Here is an 18,638-nt window from a genome sequence, read left to right on the forward strand (position 1 = left end):
AACAGTCCTGAAAAAACCATGAGACATGGGGAGACACGCATGTTCCTAGCACCAGTCCCAGGTAAAACTGCCTGTAAAATGGGCTGTTCAGCAGGTGTTACTTCCATTTTGACTGTCTTAAAATGCCAGCTAGAAATCACCCGGGACATCTTGCTTTTTAAATGCAGAATATTTTGCTTTACTTCTTAGTGACTGCCTCACTAAAATGCACGTGAGACTTTAGCTCCTTCAAATCCAGCTCCTGGCTTATTTGAGACTAAGGCAGTTTTCCAGGAAAGGAAAATGATGCATCATTTGAAGACCAATCCATGATACAAATTACCAAGGAACTTCATGTACTCCAGGATACATGCAAGAAAAAAGAAAGAGGTGTCCTGGGGCACTCTTCTAATGGTCACAGCTGTATGTTGTCCCTCTAAAGCATCCTCAGTCACTATTTCGGTTGTTACATCCAAGTTTACTGTCATTTACATTACTGTTAAAGCTGTTTTGTCAGTTCACTTTATTTGTAGATAAAAGGTACACGTGGTTTATAGTTGGATTTGTTCTTGCGTCTACTTAGTGACTCACCCAGCTTCCTAACCAAAAACAATTCTGATGAAAGCAGCAGAGGTTCAGAGCTGCACCAGTTTTATTTTTGTCAGCTCCCAAATGGATGTGGATGAACTGGAGGAACAGTTATGATCTTATATTAAATGTTATTCATACAGAGATCTGTGCCTGCATAGTTAGAAACCAATCATAGACTAAACTTGATAAGATTTTCCAAAAAGTGTGTGTATAATTTCACTGGTTAATCAAACAATCCTGGTTTTTTTATTTATGGCTAATAGCATTCCATATGTAAACGAGGTCAACAAACTTCTTTTTCAAGTTTTTACGTCTCAGTGACATGCCATGGCATTTTTTTAAGGAAAAAAAAGTGATATTCTACTGCAGAAGATGAGTGAGTGGGCGTAACAGTTTGTAAACCGCATTATCATACAACATTACTTGGAAAATAATTGTATTTCAGCATCCGATCTTATGTGATCACAACATAAATAGAGCCATGTTGTTAAATCCATTAGGCATCTCTGGTTTTTCCTTTTGTTGGCAGAACATCTGTATAAAACAAAAGGTGATTTTGTAAGCATTCAGTTAAGTACATATGCTGTTTGACTTGAAAACTGTTTGCCTGATGAAAGTTCCTTTTAGAGTTATGAGTCGATTTTGCAGCCAGAACATAAGCTTGTCTAGAAGTTTGGGGCAGGGTTGTCCCACGTCTTATTTTCATCCTGCCAACATATATATGACATGGCTGCATAGTTGTGGAAAGCTTGGCATATATCACCCTGGACATGATATGCCCTCCTTGTTTTTCCAGCTTCTGCTGCAAAAATTACATCACCATGTAAATACAGCCCTGTACATGATCTCATGCTTGCTGCATAGAAAAAGCCATCAGTAAAATCAGCACCATGTTCCACAAACACTGCTCCAGCACATGTACATTCTTTTCTCTAGCTTGCGGTCAGGAACAGGCCATTGTCTCTCAGTCCATGGCAGAACTCCCACTGTGTTCAGCAGAAGCAACCAGTCTTCAAAGCTGGTTTAGTGATGGTATGATTTATCTAACAAAAGGTTACACACAGCTCTTTTTTGTATCTATTTTTAAAATAGATTAAAATGTCTTCACAGTGATGTTTCTGTAGAAACTGAATAGCATGGAAGTGGATCTGCATATCTTAATGTAATGCAGTTCTTCCCATAGGTTTCAGAGTCTTTAAAATAAATCTTCTGTGCTTATTTTTCCCCCATATTCAAGTGTGCAGTTTTTTCATTCCTTTGATTTGACTGTAGACTACTCTTGTCCCTCAGCATAAAGAAGTCTGTAAAGAGTGTCTGGTTTTTGCAGTTAGCTTTCTGCATTTCTAGTAATGTTTCCCCATTCTTTACCTAGTATTGGGATTAGCATTATACATGTGTAATTTGTTGTTTAAAGAACTAGCAACAGAAGAAGGCTTTCATTCCAGGCCTTGGCTTGTGTCTGATGCTCTGCATTTCTGAGCTACTTTTGTTCACAGCTTCAATGGTATGGTTCTTTTGATGCTCCCCAAATTTCTGTGTTATCTATCACCATTGAATACAACAATGGGACAAATTAGTTGGAATTTTTTATGTGTACCTGGGTATCTTTATTTGCCTTTCTCCTCCTCCAAAAATTACCTTAGGAAATCATTTTATGTGATGAGAAGGAGCAAACTGTTTTTGCTTCTGACCTTTAAGGACAGTAGTGTTGTTTGACTGGCACCATAGTCCTTTGAGACAGAGGAAGGCTCAAGGAAGAGTCATAAAAAGGTGCACCTCCAGGTGGAGGGAGGCCTGTACCTCCTCCATGTATGATCTGGGAAACACTCGTTAGCCTGGGGACTGGGATCCCTTGTCAGATGCACATTGTATTTTTATCCTTATCTTGCAAAACTTTCTGGAGCTGTGGAGTGGCTCAGTAGAGAAATTTTCCATAGGAGGAATGATATGGTTCACATATTTCTGTGAAGCAGAGAACTGACTAAAAGATCTTGAAGGTCTTTGAAAAAAACAGTCATAGGAATGTACTTTGTAGTTTTAAATATAGCCAAGCTTTGTCACTTGTCATGGGAGAGGAGTGGGTTCTTACTTTGTGATACACAGCAGAAGAAAAGGGCATGTACACCCTGAAAGAGGGCTGGCTTTCCTCTGCAGTGGAATCATTAGTCCTTTCAATACTGAGGTGGAACTATGCATGCTTAGCTTCCTCTTTTCCTGCAGTAAGGGCAAGTTGGGTGGTGAATTGTTAAAAGGGAGGTAGTGAAGGAGGTATAATAAAAGCAGTGCTTTTGTTTTGAAAAACATTGCTTTTCAAAGCAATGTAACATGCCCGTAACTATTGACAAAGCTTTTATTTGACATGACTAAGGATAGATGATTACGCATTTAAGTATTTGCTTAAGTTCTACCAACACTTCCTGGCATGAGACTGGATTCTCTCTGTATTTATATGGTGCTTCATTCTGTTGTGTTCATTGACCTTTGAGCTCTAGACCTAATTATGCCTGATTTCCTATGGATTCATCCCTTGTGGCTGATTGACTTTGGTGTGCAAATCAGGGTAGACTTCTGCCATCTTTTTGCTGCACATCACACAATTACAGTTTCTGTCTGTGATGGATTCTCTCATTTCTAGAACGAGATGAGCTTATGGCAGCTATTCTTTCACCTAGGAAACTAGGAACTGGCTCTCCCTTTCCTACCTGAATGTTCTTGGGTTTTCTTAGAACCTTTGGAGACAGAATTATCTGTGACATCTCTGCCATCAGTCAAATTTGGCTGTAATGACTAATGGGCTCAAAAATTATTGTGGACCTTGGAAGATAAATGAGTGAAAGCAAGCTCTGCTGCTTCTGGACCCTGGGGCTCAGCTGTTTTTTCCTCTGCTCTGCCACAGGCCAGAGAATCTTTTCAGGTCAGTGCTGATCATGATTCCAGCAATACCAGTTCTCAAGACAGTCTCTCTTAAAGACACATTTCTCAAAGCATGGACATTTTCTTTAAGCATGTCCCTCTGTATGAAAAGATCAAAGCACTAGTAAAGGCATATGAGCCATGCCAACTGCATCAACACTTCAGAATTTTGGCAGTACAAGCCATGAATCCAGTATTCAGGTGTAGATCCTCAGCTGGTGCAATGGAAACTGGACTATCCCAGGTAAAACTGCCTGTAAAATGGGCTGTTCAGCAGGTGTTATTTCCATTTTGACTGTCTTAAAATGCCAGCTAGAAATCACCCAGGACATCTTGCTTTTTAAATGCAGAATATTTTGCTTTACTTCTTAGTGACTGCCTCACTAAAATGCATGTGAGACTTTAGCTCCTTCAAATCCAGCTCCTGGCTTATTTGAGACTAAGGCAGTTTTCCAGGAAAGGAAAATGATGCATCATTTGAAGACCAATCCATGATACAAATTACCAAGGAACTTCATGTACTCCAGGATACATTTTCAGAGGGTGAAACCGGTATTTTGTGCTTCGGAATAAAGATTCTTGAACTGGCAATATATTACTGTTGCCAAAAAAAAAAAAAAAAAAAAAAAAAGGGAGGTACCATCCTGAGACCATAGTTAAGAGTTTTGCACAGATGACAGTTATGCATTGCTTCACTTTCTACTGGGAAAGCCCCACCTGCAGAATAGTGTTGAGCTGTAGTCATCACCTTTCAAGACAGATACAGAACAAAATGGAGAGAGTTTAAAGGAAATTATGATACCAAGAACAAGAAAATCTGACCTGTGAGTAAGGAGTAAGGTACTGGGTGATTGAAGATGGAAAAGAGTAAGTATTGAGATAAAATTCTAATATTCTAATATGCAAATGTTTTTGGAAAAGGAAGACAAGGATTGACTGTTCTCCATGTCACTAGGGATGAACGGAATACTCATGTCATCACAGATTACAAGGAAGTTTCAGCTAGAAAATACCTGCTTTGATTTTTTTTAAATGGCTCAGCAATATTTTACCATCTCTATAAAATACTGAAGAAAAAGCATGTTCTCAGATACAACCTGAGTATCTTAAAAGTTTGACCATTACTGAAGATAAATGAGAAGGTGGTTTTCTTTACTTCTTTATTCTGCTGTCCTGCAGAAGAGTCTTTAAAAAACAGTTACCAGCAGTTCAAAAATTATATATGGGAAGTTTTTAGTGACATCAAAATTGTATCTCTTTTTGACTGGCTTTTTAATCCTTTCATGAAAGTTTGGCAGTTCTCAGAAGTAAGACTGACCAAAAGTTAATTTTGCAAAGGGAATGTGATGCACTCACCTCACTGCTGATGAGGAAATAACCTTGAGCAATTCACCCATTGGGTAGATACTTATTTCTGATACAGTAATGGTCTACATGGTAAATATAATGTTGGTATGACCATAAAGCACAACTTTCAGCAAACACAGCATCTCCACCTTTTGTTTAATCCACTAATTCCTTACTGTCCGTTCTGTCCCACAAACTTTGCCCTGTAAAAGCTTTCCATTACATCAGGTATGAACAAAAAACTAAAACAAAGATTCATTGACTTCCTCAGTCAGGGGCCTCATCACGCCTTCCTTGGGCACCTTTCATTTCAACGGGTGTGTCAAGTATGCACGGGGTTCCTTATCAGGCCACCAGCCAGAAATATGAGTTTATGAAGTACTATTGAAAAAGGTTAGCAAGTGTTGTTGTCTAATCTCATTTTGGAAGCTCTTTGAGTGAATTTCACTGCCCAAGCCCACTTTCATCAGTGTAGTTATTAACAGTGACTTTTAATGAAACAAGATGAAGATGCCTGCAATAAAACCATGATGGTATACAACCAGGGTTGAATTTGTTCCAGTTCCCTCTCCTGAAACAAATGGGACCATACTGAAATCAGTAAAAATGCTTTAAATTTGAGGGTTTTTTTCTTTTTAAGTCTCATCCCATGGTACCATTAGGTTTTTTTTCACTCAGAAGCTGGAATCTGATATTTCTGTCTATGGGGATGGCAAGGACTTCGTCAGAGAGAACAGCTATGCTAATAATGTAGAACAGAACACTGGCAGCAAGAAAATATAGCCTGTTACTGGTTTTAAGCTGAATTTGCCTTAACTTGGTGAACAGTTGGTTGCTTTGAACTTGAACATGTTTTGACTTGGTAACAAGTAAAAGGTAATTTAAAAACCCCCACATTCTATATTAATGGGACACATGGGGTAAAGTTTAAGAAGGTAGCTTCTGCTTATGTATCTGTAATACATAGTTGGAAACTCAAGCAGCACCACTGGAGACTTTTAAAATTAACTTATTTGCATTTCAGTCCCAACCTATCCACATTTATAGTATAGTCTGTAGTATAGTCCAGATGAAATTGATTAAGCATATCCTGAATTTCAAAGCCGTTTAGTCATATTTGTTAAGAGTTTGACGCGCAAGCAGCTTTGCTGATTCCCAAACAAGTTCAGGTATAACAGGACTGGGCCTACCATGTCTAATGTTGATTTTCTGATTATGATATTTTATTACACTTCATTTATACATTGAAACCATTTCTTTTTTTCTACAGTGCTTCCTGTTGGCAATGTGCCACTGTGTGAATGGCATATAGTCTTGACTCCTTTTGCAGTAACGTGTGGTCTAATGCCAACTTTTTGTTTAAAAAGGGTGTGAAAGGATTTGGTCTATGAGAAAATGATGCTAAGCATTAGCTCTGACATCATTTGAGCACCTGCCTCACGAATAACCCCGGATACTCTCAGAGATACAGAGCAGAATAGAAATTTTTTTAATCAATTTCAGCAAGAATTCTGCTATAAAATCCCAAATGTCCTTTCTGTCTTTAGCTTAAATAAAAGTTTTGTTCTTGTTCATAAACAAATTTTATGGTTCATAAATGAAATACCTAACTACTATAAATATATGCTCTGGACAAAGGCCAATTATGATAACCATACTTAGTCTTAGTAAGCATCAAATTAATTTCCAAAGCTGTTTAATGTGGTCAGCAATTTCCCATCTCCATTTGTTGTGCAGTGTTGCTAGGTGCTCTTATAGCACCTGTGATACAACCTCTGCTCAGCTGATTTTGTGAGTTTTCCTCTGGGCACAGAAAGCTTTTAAAATGCATAGGTTGTGTTACAGCAATAAAAACATCAAAACAGAAGTCATGAATAGATATTTTTATAGATGAAAATGAATATGCGGATGATCTAGTTTATTTTCTAATTACTTAGACCTTCCGCCTTGGTATGAGTATTAATTTAAATAAAAAGAACAATGGCCATAAATGGTTCCAAGATTTGTATGTGAAGCTCTGCATGAAAAATGGAACAGAATTAAGTGACTTAACTGAGTACTTATTGTCATGTTCTCTTCATAAGATGTTATCTTGTGGAATAGACAAAACAAAATATTATTATTATTTAGTTCCAGTTCTAATTTTTTGTAAAATGTTTAGGTCTCAAGGTAAGGTCTTAGGCCCTTAGAAACCAATGGAGTTACTTCTGAAAGGTCATTTCCAATGCTGTTCTTTTCCTAAGGAGAATATGTCTGTTATGAAGAAATTACAGAATCATCATTGATTTTATTGATTTTCTTGATAACCTATTCATTTAGGTAATATTCCTAATATTCCTATACCTATATATTCCTATATAGATTATATTTAGGTATATTCCACAAAGATGGAATAAGAAAGAAGCAGAAGACGTAAGAATAAGCCATGCCCAAATGAGTATGGGGTAGTAGAAAGATGATGCGTGCTTCTCTGTGTGAGTTCGTGCATCTGGTTTGTGTGTATCTACAGAGGAATCTGCAAAAGGAAGTGCAGAAGAAACTGGCAGAAGGACCACAAGATAGTTGTGTGCAGAGTAAGGCCCCCAGAAGAACAGAGAAGCCTGAAAGGTAGCAGGCAGCTGACACACGAGCAATAGAGCTGAGCTTGGCTCAACACTTGTGCTACTCTGGCAATACCAATGATTTCTGAAGACTATTTGATTATTCAGTGTGCTCTGGCTGCTTTAAGATGCTTTGGAGTAAATCAAACCAAATAAACCTTTTTTCATAACTATCAAGTTAAAGCATGAAAAAGCAGAGATCAAAGTAATTTTCATGCTCAAATGACGTCTTTTTCATATCTTTAATGTGCTACTTTTTCATTAATCTTAATTACAAGTTGCCTTGGTTTATCATTTTTAGTTTAGGAGTAATAACAACATCACTCTAAAGTCATCTGGAAAAAATTGTCTGGATTTTACTCTACATTATGAAATCCATTTTCTAGTAGTTTTGTCAGGAACTAATTCCCAGCATTGGTTGAAACAGCTTTTGCGGAAAATTAGATCTTTATTAAATGCACATTTTTAAACAAAAAAGACTGATTTCTGGGGAAAATCTTGTTTTCTTTTAAATTAACTAATTAAATACTCAGAAACAGTCTTTTAGCCAAAAACTGAAAAGCCTCACTTTGGAAATACTCTCATATCTTCCTATGGGAGCTGTAGCTCAAATGACTCATTGTCCTCTATTAGGAGTTGCTCCCTGCAAGGAGACTGCAACTCCAAGGAAGCACTGCAGGCAATCGACAGGACAGAAGACTGACAGACATAGTCACGAGCCAAACCTGAAACCTCGGGTACGGCTCCAAGGAACCAGCAGGATGACATTTTCTAGACTCTAGCTTTTGGAACTCTTAAAGAATAGCTGGGAATGTGGCTTCCTCTTGTATTCCAAGATTCTATACCTTTTCCTGCAACGTAAAATTTCCAAGAGCAATTAAATAAAAATTACTATCAACTTGTCTTTCTCCTTGCTCCTTTGAAACTAGTATTATTCATACACCGGAACATGGGAATTGTACAAGGTTTTGATATTGTGGGAGTTTGGCACTGGTAGTACTGGTCCCACTATCTTCCAGAACTGTCATCTGACAGCTAACTTAAATCATGTTATAGCCAGTGTCTGCACATTTGTTTGCATATACCAATTACAATTTATATAACCCTAAACTATATTGTAAAGAAAGTTCATCCACAAAATATCCATCAGCATAGCTTAATAAACAGTCTTATCTTACATTAGGCTTCCACTCTTTCCCATTCAACATATGGTTTCACTTTGAAAGAACAGACTTACAATAAACTGTATCATCAGTAGGCTGATAAATGCTGTAATTCATAACAGGACATCTGTTTGAGGGAGATTTCCCATGCCTACTCAATGCTTGATTGCTTTCTAAAATACTAACTTTTGCTATATATTTAGATACTGAGTACTGTATATAGGAAAAGATATTATGGTTCTTGCCCATCTCTCCAACAATTTCAGTTTTTCATTTATTTTACATGTACATGCTGGTGTTTGGATACTTAACAGAGATACTAACCTCAAGATCATTTGTACTTAAAGAGACAAATGGGATCTTAACTCTACCTCAGTGGCCCTGGGTTTGCTGCTCTTGTAATCTGGCACGTCAGAAGTTCTCAATAGTAATTTACATTTCACAGCGCAAATGTAGTGGAATCACCAGGTCCCACACTGGGTGCTGGAAGGTTCCTGAAAACCTTCTGACCCAGTTGAAGACATGGGCCTGCCTGTATGAAACATTTTGCTTGGAGATCAGATGACGTGCAGAGGTGACAAAGATCCTTGAGGTTTCTGAGGTTCCTTGTGACTTTTTTTTAGTCTTTCTTCTATTTGTGACATCACCGGAATATATACAGTTTCCACTTGAGCCATCAATCAGTGCCTTTTGCCTAGGCAGTGAAACAGGTCACTGCAGTGCAACTATTTCTCTGTATGTGGTAATTCTGGATGTATCTACACAGCTCCCAAAAAAGACAAACCACATGTATCTTCAAAATAACAAGGCTACTGTGGGTCAGTGCTCAGTGCTTTTTCTTATAAACATGAGTCTGCAAAGAAATGCTCCCAGGAGAGTACTCAGGTAAGACATACATAGAGTGGTATGAAGATTGAGCACTTTAGAGGGCTTGGAGCCTGCCTGGTGATGTACTGTCATGACCTGTAAACATGCGAAAGGATTAAGGTTCTATCAACATGCTGACGTGGGAGGTTAATGACTAAGTCAATCATCCTGTTTAAAATGCAAACTTGTGCTCATCAGAAAAACATACAAAGGGGCCACTAGTAGTGCCCGGAGCCAGAAATTTCCAGGTTCTGCTCTCACAGGGTAGCTGGCAAAGACAGATTCTGAAGATGAAACAGAGGCAAGGCAGGACATGATGGAACTAGAAAACCAGGCACCCCTTCCCCGAGTGGTACAGAATGCTAAGTCTAGCAGAAATCATTAGCCCACCCTTGGCATTGGATGCAAATCTATGCCTCAGATAGCAAGTCCTGGATCATTTGGCAGATGAAAGAGCCAAAGCCTAACCAAGCTTTTCATCAATCTTATCACTTTATTAAATATAATAACACAAAGATAATGCAATAAAATAAATCTATAATTCATATCATATCATATATAATCTCATATCACCTCATATCATATCCATATAATATATAATGAATATAATAAATATATAATAAATATAATAACACTAAAATACATTTTGTAACACCCTTAGGTGAATGAGGTCACAAACCAAATGCTGATCCTGAAGGTATATGCCAAATAAATTACATTTGGGGTTGTTCCAGCCTCTTGGGAAAGAAACAATTCCCCATGTAATTGTCATTCTTGCACATTTTTTGGCACAGGAGCATAAGAGCACTGAAAGTTTTTTTCTTCTATGTCCCCAAATCAAAGCTTTACCAGCTAATAGTGGAGGCATTTGGATATCCAGATATGATGGAATGAACAGTTTCTCCTTCAACTTCTTGACATGTGAATAGTATACCGAGCTGGTATCATGCTTTAGGCTGATGAACTGCTCCATAGGCTAGGGAAGGTAGGGTAGCTGGAAAAAACTAGATTCACTGTCAAATTCTACAGCTTCAAAATTGGGCTGTAACTGAACAGATGAGCAGAAATTGGGTACAGGCCGATGCCTGTTTATTAAGTGCTTCTCTGTTTTTCACTTTGCAGTGCACAATGAAAACCAATCTCAAAAGACTACCAGTTTAAGAGGCCTATGCACAAAGATCACATGAATGAATAGCTCATTGTGAATTCAGTAAATTTGCATCACTTTTAGGGTTTTTTCCTTATTCTAGGATCTTCTGTTTGTTCCATTTGGCCATTTCTGACACGGATTTTGCTTCCTCATTCCATGTACACCCAAAGCTCTCTCTTCAAGTTTAGCCAGAGAATCAGGTGTCCAAGAAGTAGGATCAGTCTCATCATAACAATCTCTTGCAGCAACAATGTGTTCAGTTGATCAACATTAAACTTTATTACAGTCCTTTCCTGTTTAGTTGCAAACCTGTTTAACCTGTAACAAGTGCAAAGGTGTTGCTTGTGGAAGTGAGGGACTTAAGAGTCTTATGCAGGCCAGCTCAAAGTTTTTAGCAAATAGCCCCACCGAGACAAATGCCCACATTCATGGAAATACAGTCTACATGTTTTATAAAGCCAAGCAATATGCATATTGCCTTTCAGAACTAATATCACAGTTCTGTAAGACTGCCAGGAGAAATGGGAGATTGAAATGGCCATTGAAACGTTGCACAGGTTTGCAAGACATATGTCCTCTCAAGACAAGGTATAAACCACAGATCCATTACAGAATTCCTAAACATTTCCCGCATGAGCAAATAAGGAGTGAATAGTTGTATTTGCATTCCTTAAATTTTTCATTTTCATGAGTTTATATCAAAAAACAATTGCTTACCATTCGGATCATGTTTCTTGAAACTTTTGCAAATCCATATGGGTGTTTTTGTGCTTTTGCTTTTTTGTAGTCTTGGATTTCAACATCAATTGTTCCCATGGTAATGTTCAACACCGTTGTCTAAACACAGTCTGGTATCGCCTCAAGTGTGTTTTGGCACAATGACTTCTTTTAAGTGATGTAGGTTTGGGTTGTTTTGGTATGGTTTTGTCTTTCAGTATGTCAATACTTAAGCAAATGGCTGAGACTGTAGCTTATTACACACTCTACATCATAAACAATCATATTTCTCTATTATTTTGTATTACCCAACTCTATGTTTACATCTGTTGTCTAGAAGCACACTCGGCCGATGCCATCTTTCCTCTATATGTGTGGGATTAATTCAAAGAGGCCCTGACTCACTCCTGAAGCTTTTAGTATCTAATTCAAAATTAACATTAAAAAACCTAGCATTTTTTATTTAAACACCTGGCCAGGACATACATATTGTGACTGTAATTCCTTTCAGCATCAATCTTAAATACTGAAGTGCAGCTAATTAAAATCCTATTTGTCCTTCAGATGTCTTTCCTGCTGTTGTGTGTGGATAGTGACATACTAGCTTCTCACTTCAGTGGCCAAACTAAACAAATGGAAAATAATTCTGGTTTGGGTAGAATGGAAAACATTTTAGTCAATCCAAAACAAAACAGTTTATTTCTTTTTATGCATCACCTGGAAAATCAAATTTTAAATGAAACATAACTTGTCTCAATTTTGCAGCAATAACACATATAGTCCTTTTCTGTATTGTTTTTGGGTCTCAAAAAAACCCACTTTTTATTAAGTGGCGTGTGATTTTGTTAATAATTGCTATGTTCTGAGAGAATGTTTTTCAGAAAATCTAGTATCTGCTACTAATACAGCTCCCTAGTCTACTGGATTGTAGGAGGGGGAAAGCCATTTAATTTTTCTCACTGTGCCAAAGAGGAACTCCCGGGACTTTTATTTATTATCTTCTGTTGAGGGGATTAATTTTATATTCAGCTGTCCCGCGCAACCCGGCAGCTCCTTCTCAGAACCAGCTTCGCCCGGGCCCGCATCCGCGTCCCGCAGCCGCCACGGCGGAGCTGCCCCGGGCACGACTCTCCCGCCACCCCGCTCTGTGCGGGGCGGGCAGCGAAGCCGGAGCCACCGCCCTCGGCAGTGCCAGCCTGTGCCTCTGCCCGTCCCCTTCGAGCTGCCTGTCCCCGGGTCCTTTCGCCCCGCTAATGTTAACCACCAGCAGCCAGCGGCACACCCGGCCCGCGGGCCGTGGCTCTCTCCCCGCCGGCGCCGGTGCCCGGCCCCCGAGTGCCCACAAGCCGCCAGCAGGGAGACAAGATGGCGCCCGTCCCACACCGGCGGCCGCGCTCTGCGCTCCTCCCGGGCCGCCCGCCGCAGAAAATAAACCATCCTCTTGATCTCTCCTGCCACGCAGTGGCTGCTGTGGAGAACTGTCAGAAACCATGTCTCGGGGCTCGGATAAATCGGGAGGCTTGAGGGCAGATTTAATTCCCCCGCCCCGTTGTGGTCAGTTCGAAAGTACAACTACCCGCCCCCTTCCTCAGCACCGGCTCCATCCAGGCTCGTACATCAACACACTCCCAAGCCAGCTCACAGGTTGTTCTCACGCTCCTCGACTGTTCTTTTCTTTTTGGGGGGGAAATAAACACTAAGAGTGATAAGTTTAATGTATTCTAATACCGTTATTATCTGTTAAACTAAGCATGGGGCCAGAGCCGCACTGGAAGCCAGCAGCGGCTGGTGCTGGTCTGAGGCGGCAGGACCAGGTGTGGCCCACAAAACACTGGAGATATCAGGGCTGCCAAACCCACCCGCGCTCCTTCAGGGGCTGCGTGTGCCCCCTCGCAGTGGTGCTGAGCAGCACTGGGCTCTGTGGGCTTAGCAAACTGCTTGTTAGCTCCAGTCTTAAATGGGGAATGGCATGATACCAGCACCACTCTAGGGACTGCCAAAGTTGAAAGCAGAAACAACCACTATTAGGCAGTTGCCGACCAAGAAAAGCAATTCCTATAGGTAAATAAGTAGCCCTGTATCCTCTTATAAATGATTCAAAGGGAATTAGGCCTTCTCAAATTGGTTTGGCAATTTCAGCACATGTTGCTGCCTTCAGTCAGGTGAGAGAACCTGCTGCTTCCCTCGTTGCAGAGGGTATGAATAAGGAGTCTCTTTTGATTTGCAATTCACAGAACTGGATTATGATGTCCACAGAGTTTTTGGTAAGGAGCCATATGATGCATTTGTCTGATGAGCTGGAAATACACAGATTTAATCACTATTCTGACCTACCTCAGAACAGACATGAATTGGGAAATACTTCTCTTTACCAGCCCAGTCTTTGTCTTACGTCAAGGAGATACACAAACTACATTAGGCTAGTTCAAATTTACCCCATTGTCCAGGAAGGCTTTTAAGCCTTCCATCCCTTTTTTTTTTCTTGCCTTCCATCCCATTTTTAATACTACTTGGCAGAATGAATTCCTGATCTTCCTTGAAAAGGAATTCCCTCCATTTAAGGTCACAAAATGTACAGTCAGGATGGTATTAATTTTAATGTCCAAGGAAAGTACAATTTAAAAATAAGGCTTCGTTATGCCATTTCATTTGCTGAAAAAAATGAGTTTCCATGCTGCTTGAAAAGGAAGACTGATGGCCCTGTGCTTCCAACAATTCACATACACATGTGCAAAACAGATAGTTTCTGGGTTGGCTCATTGACTTCTCCATCTTTCTAGCACCCAGATTGACAAGAGAGACACTTTCGATCATTCCTGGAAATAAACATTTAGAACCTATTGAGACCCTCTTTTCAGGTATTACTCCCTAAGGATCATATTCTCTCTTACTGAGGAGTCTCATTTATGGCCCATTGAAGCCAATGACAAATTGTCCCTTGACTGACCTAAAGGTCACAGATGAGGGCCAGGCAGGGAGCAGGCCTCTGTTCTGCCAAGTTTCAGCTAAAGACACACAATAAAGAGGCAATGCCTCTCCTACAGAACTTAGAATCTGAGATAAGAAATAATAGTAATATGCCATTTCCTAATGTTCCCAAGAAACAGTTTGAAGGTTCATAAATTTCAAAGACTTCATTGCAAAAAAATTCTTTCCATTTTAACATAGAATTATAGAATGGTTAGAACATAACTGGGCTGATGAAGTTCACCTAGGACATTCTGAAAGTTTTCTCTCCCCCATCTAATGATGATTCCAGCATTAGCTGAGAAACACTTATTAGCACTAGAATGAACTAGAATGAAAAAAATTCCTTTTTAAATGGATGCACTAAGCCAAGCACTTCCTGTGTTGCTTCTGCTAATTCTGGAGCTAAGTGTATTTGAAGAGAAATGTATCTCCTTAACCTTTGTTTTCTCATTTGGCTGAGTCTACAGTGATCCTGAGTTCCATGTTTGCAAAATGAGGTTTGCTGCTATAGTTTTACTGCAGGGTCAAGTATGATGAAAAAGTATGTTGAGAGAAAGCCAAATTCTTCTTAAAACACAGATGTCTTAAATTTTCCAGATGTCATCCATGTTTAGCCAATAGGGTGGGGGGCTGGATGCTGATGGATTGACAATGAGTTAGACTGTTAGACCACCAGTTCTAAAGAAGCATAGAACAGTGAGAATTACCAATTACAGGTTTGTATTTGATTCTATGAAATATGCTTGCTGGCCATGACCCATTTCACAGTGAACAAATCTGCACTTCTTAAAAACTTACAGCAATGTAAGAACTCATTATCACAAATATCAACTTATACAAACTCTTTTTTCTTTCAGCATCAGATCTTTTAGATTAGGTTGGGGGGGGAAGCATATATTATTCTGAAGCTGCACTTCTGCTGCTGCTAAGCAGTTCAGGCCTCAGGAATGCAAAGAGAGCACCCAGTAGTAGCAAGGAATTTAGAAAATAAAAAGTCAGCCGGACTTTTATGGAAACTTATGGAGATTAGACCTGGGGACACCACTGACCTTTAGATTTCTGTGATAGGAAAGGAGCATGCTATTTACAGTAAGTATTTGGAAAGCTCTCACAGCTTCCTTGAGACTAAGAAATTGGTTTGGCAGTATGGACTGTGCTATGACCTTCTTTATACTTCCCAGTGATTGCTGGGTTTTTTCATTATTAACTTTCTGGTGAGAACTAAACTTAGAAGATAATTCTTATTATAATAACTAGTGATTTCTTTCATTTGAATTAAAATTCTCTTTAATATAAAAGCTTCCTTTATTTCTATTTTTTCTCTTCAAATATTCTTTTCTGCTGTTTTAAGTGGCAATTTTCCTTACTAAGCACAACTTTCCACTGCTTATTTTGATTGTCATGTTTTACTGGCTTATCATTGCTTTTGCACGACTATATTTGGCAAGCACTGTCCTCCTCCACTGATAATATACTGATATCATAATGACAACATGATCTTATTTTTGAGAGGGTGAGCCAACAGGTTCTGTAATACATAAAAACCATTTTACAGACTACCATTGTGCTTTGGATCAGTGTTGGATATCAGAAATTGAAATTCTGAGATTAAAAGTCTTTTCCTGGCTATGTTGGAGACATTTTTAGGTAAATTAGGGACAATAGTTTTCACAATGGTATCTCGTTTTCATCATCAGACTGAGCCTGTCTGCTTCTCAGGCATGTTGGAACTCAGCTTGCTGACATTTTTAAAGTACTTTAACATATTTGCAAGTGTTACTTGCAATTACTATTAACTCTATGAGCTGAGCATTGTAATACAGAGATGTTAAGTTGTTCTAATGTGTATGTTGTGAGAATCGTAAAAGACTTACTGCTGTTGTGACTTTCGCAGTCCTGTTGACTTAAGGGGCTGTTCTGATGTTTTATAAATATCTATTTTTGGATGTATGTATACATATACATTAATATGTATGCTATGCAGGGCAGTAGTGTCACTACTGATTTTATTCCTTCAGTTTCTGCTTCCACCTGTTGAACTTCCTCATTTTGCACTTTGTTCCAGGATGTTTGCCACAGATGACGAATTATTTCCTGGTTTTATTACCCTGTATTTGAAGCTTTTTCCTTTGCAACTTGGGAGGGCGGAGGAGAAATTTAGATATGCTGATACCATCACCTGTGAATAAGGCTTTCCTATGGACTTGCGTTTGGCCAGCTGGTAGAAGTACAGTCATGTCAGCAGTGTATTGCTGCACAGCTGTTTATGGCACAGTAACCTGTTTGTCCACACTTGGCTCCCTGTTCTGTAAGAAGGAGAAAATGCTAAGCATTCAGAGCTGGCTGATGCTGTGATCTTTACTCACTGTCTATACAAGGATAAATATGGATACTTCTAAAAGAAATTACATCTTAAAAAAAATAGGGGTGTTAGTTATTTTCTTTAAATTTTGTTCCTTGCTACGTCCGGCCTGGAGTATACAAAACCTGCCATAAGTCCTTCAGAGGGAAGAACATACCTGATAACAATTAACAGTATGAACAGATTACTGGAAGCAGATGTGTGAGGGCTGCTTCAGACACTGCTGACCCCTCCATTCAGCTGGCTGTGAGCACACATCTTATTGTTTCCAAGGTGAAATGAGATGTGTTAATTCCCCAGGAGGAGAGATTTGCAGCAGGCAGCTCTGGTTGTCAGCCTTTTTAAACTGCTGCTGCTGGTCTTCACAGGGTCAGAAGTGAAATGTAGGTGAATTTTGGCTCTGTAGTGACTGAAGCTATTGAGGCAAGACTGCTAGTCCAAGGGGTGAAAGGAGACAGAGTCAATATCCTTTGCTCTCAGGAGGATCTGAGTATCAGGGGGGCATTACCAGTAGCAAATTTGAAATGGAACGTATTTCTTTCTGTGCTAGTAACCTTAATGTACATTAATGCACATTTGAAAGGCAGGCTTTGTTTTGATTTTGGTGATGACCACATGTCACTTAAAAAGTAGATTTTCTTAGGTGTAGAACAATAGATTTTCTTTTATATGCCCATTCTTTATTGAAGTAATAGTATTATTAAAGATTTATTTAGTCTGTTGAGAGAAGTTACTACACAAACTGGTTTGTGATTTACAAAATTTTTGAACTGAAGCATGCAATTCATTGAACTGAACAGAATTACTTAATTAAATGTGACTGGTAATAAGTGGTCTCAAAATTTATGTTCAGTCATGTACTTGTCATACAGTTTTTCTATGAAAAATATAACTGGAAACATGCACTTGCTGTTGGACTTGGCATCTCAATGTGGTCCTGGGCAACGAACTCAAGGTGGTCCTCCTTGAACAGGGGTGTTGGACTAGATGCCGTTCAGCAGTCTCGTCCAACTCCAGTCATTCTGTGACTCTATAGTCAGAGGCCTTTGTGGGTATTTTGAGCATGAACTCACCCTGCCATGGCACTGACTACATTACAGTTTCTTTTCTATACCAGTAGCAAGCTCAGCAGTTACCAGTCTTGCACCCTGATTTTGGTTGTGAAACTTAAATCTCCACCTTGAAAATACGTATTTGTCACCTTTGATTAATTGCAACCTATGACTTTCAATTTGATCCTCAATGTTCTCCACTCAGAAATTTGTCTTTTTGCATAAAACACATAACTTGCATATGTTAACTTCAGACTGAAAGTAATGATGTATATGTAGTTGTTTTCATTAAGATTATGGCCTCTGTGATCCTAGAATTGCTACAGCACATCTGCTTTCAAGGAAAAAAAGGTGTGTACCAAGAATTTAACCAATTCAATCAGTTATTCATCTATGAAGTCTGTGAAGTATTTGACCAGTTTAATTGCAATGAAAGAATATCAGAAGACTTCTCAAGGCAAAACATGTATTTTTCTAAAAAAACCAGCTATTATTAATATAGCATAAATGAGGTGAATACTATGGAAATGAGAAGGAAGCTTCTACTGATGTATAACTCTGCAGGGCTTGTTTCCAACAAACAGATCATGAAAAACACCCATTCTTGCATCGTCCATTTTAAAATGAAACAGGACAGGCGACGCTCAGTTTTTCCCAGTATATATGTGATTAGCATGAGTTGTAAACTAGTCTTAATGACAATGCTGACACACTTGTTTCACTAATTTTCTGTGTTGCCACAGGTCATGGCCCTATGTAGATACCCTGCCTATCATTTATTCTTTGTCTTGTCTACTAGGCATCTTTGCAAGTTTCTCAAAATTAGAGACCATTACAAGAGAAATTACATGTTTAAATACGGCTTCATCCACTCTCATTCCTTCATTCCTGATACAGTATTTTGAAGTTCAGTGCTAGAGTAAGAAA

This window comes from Corvus hawaiiensis, chromosome 6 (genome assembly GCF_020740725.1).
Source record: "Corvus hawaiiensis isolate bCorHaw1 chromosome 6, bCorHaw1.pri.cur, whole genome shotgun sequence".
Taxonomy (NCBI): Eukaryota; Metazoa; Chordata; class Aves; order Passeriformes; family Corvidae; genus Corvus; species Corvus hawaiiensis.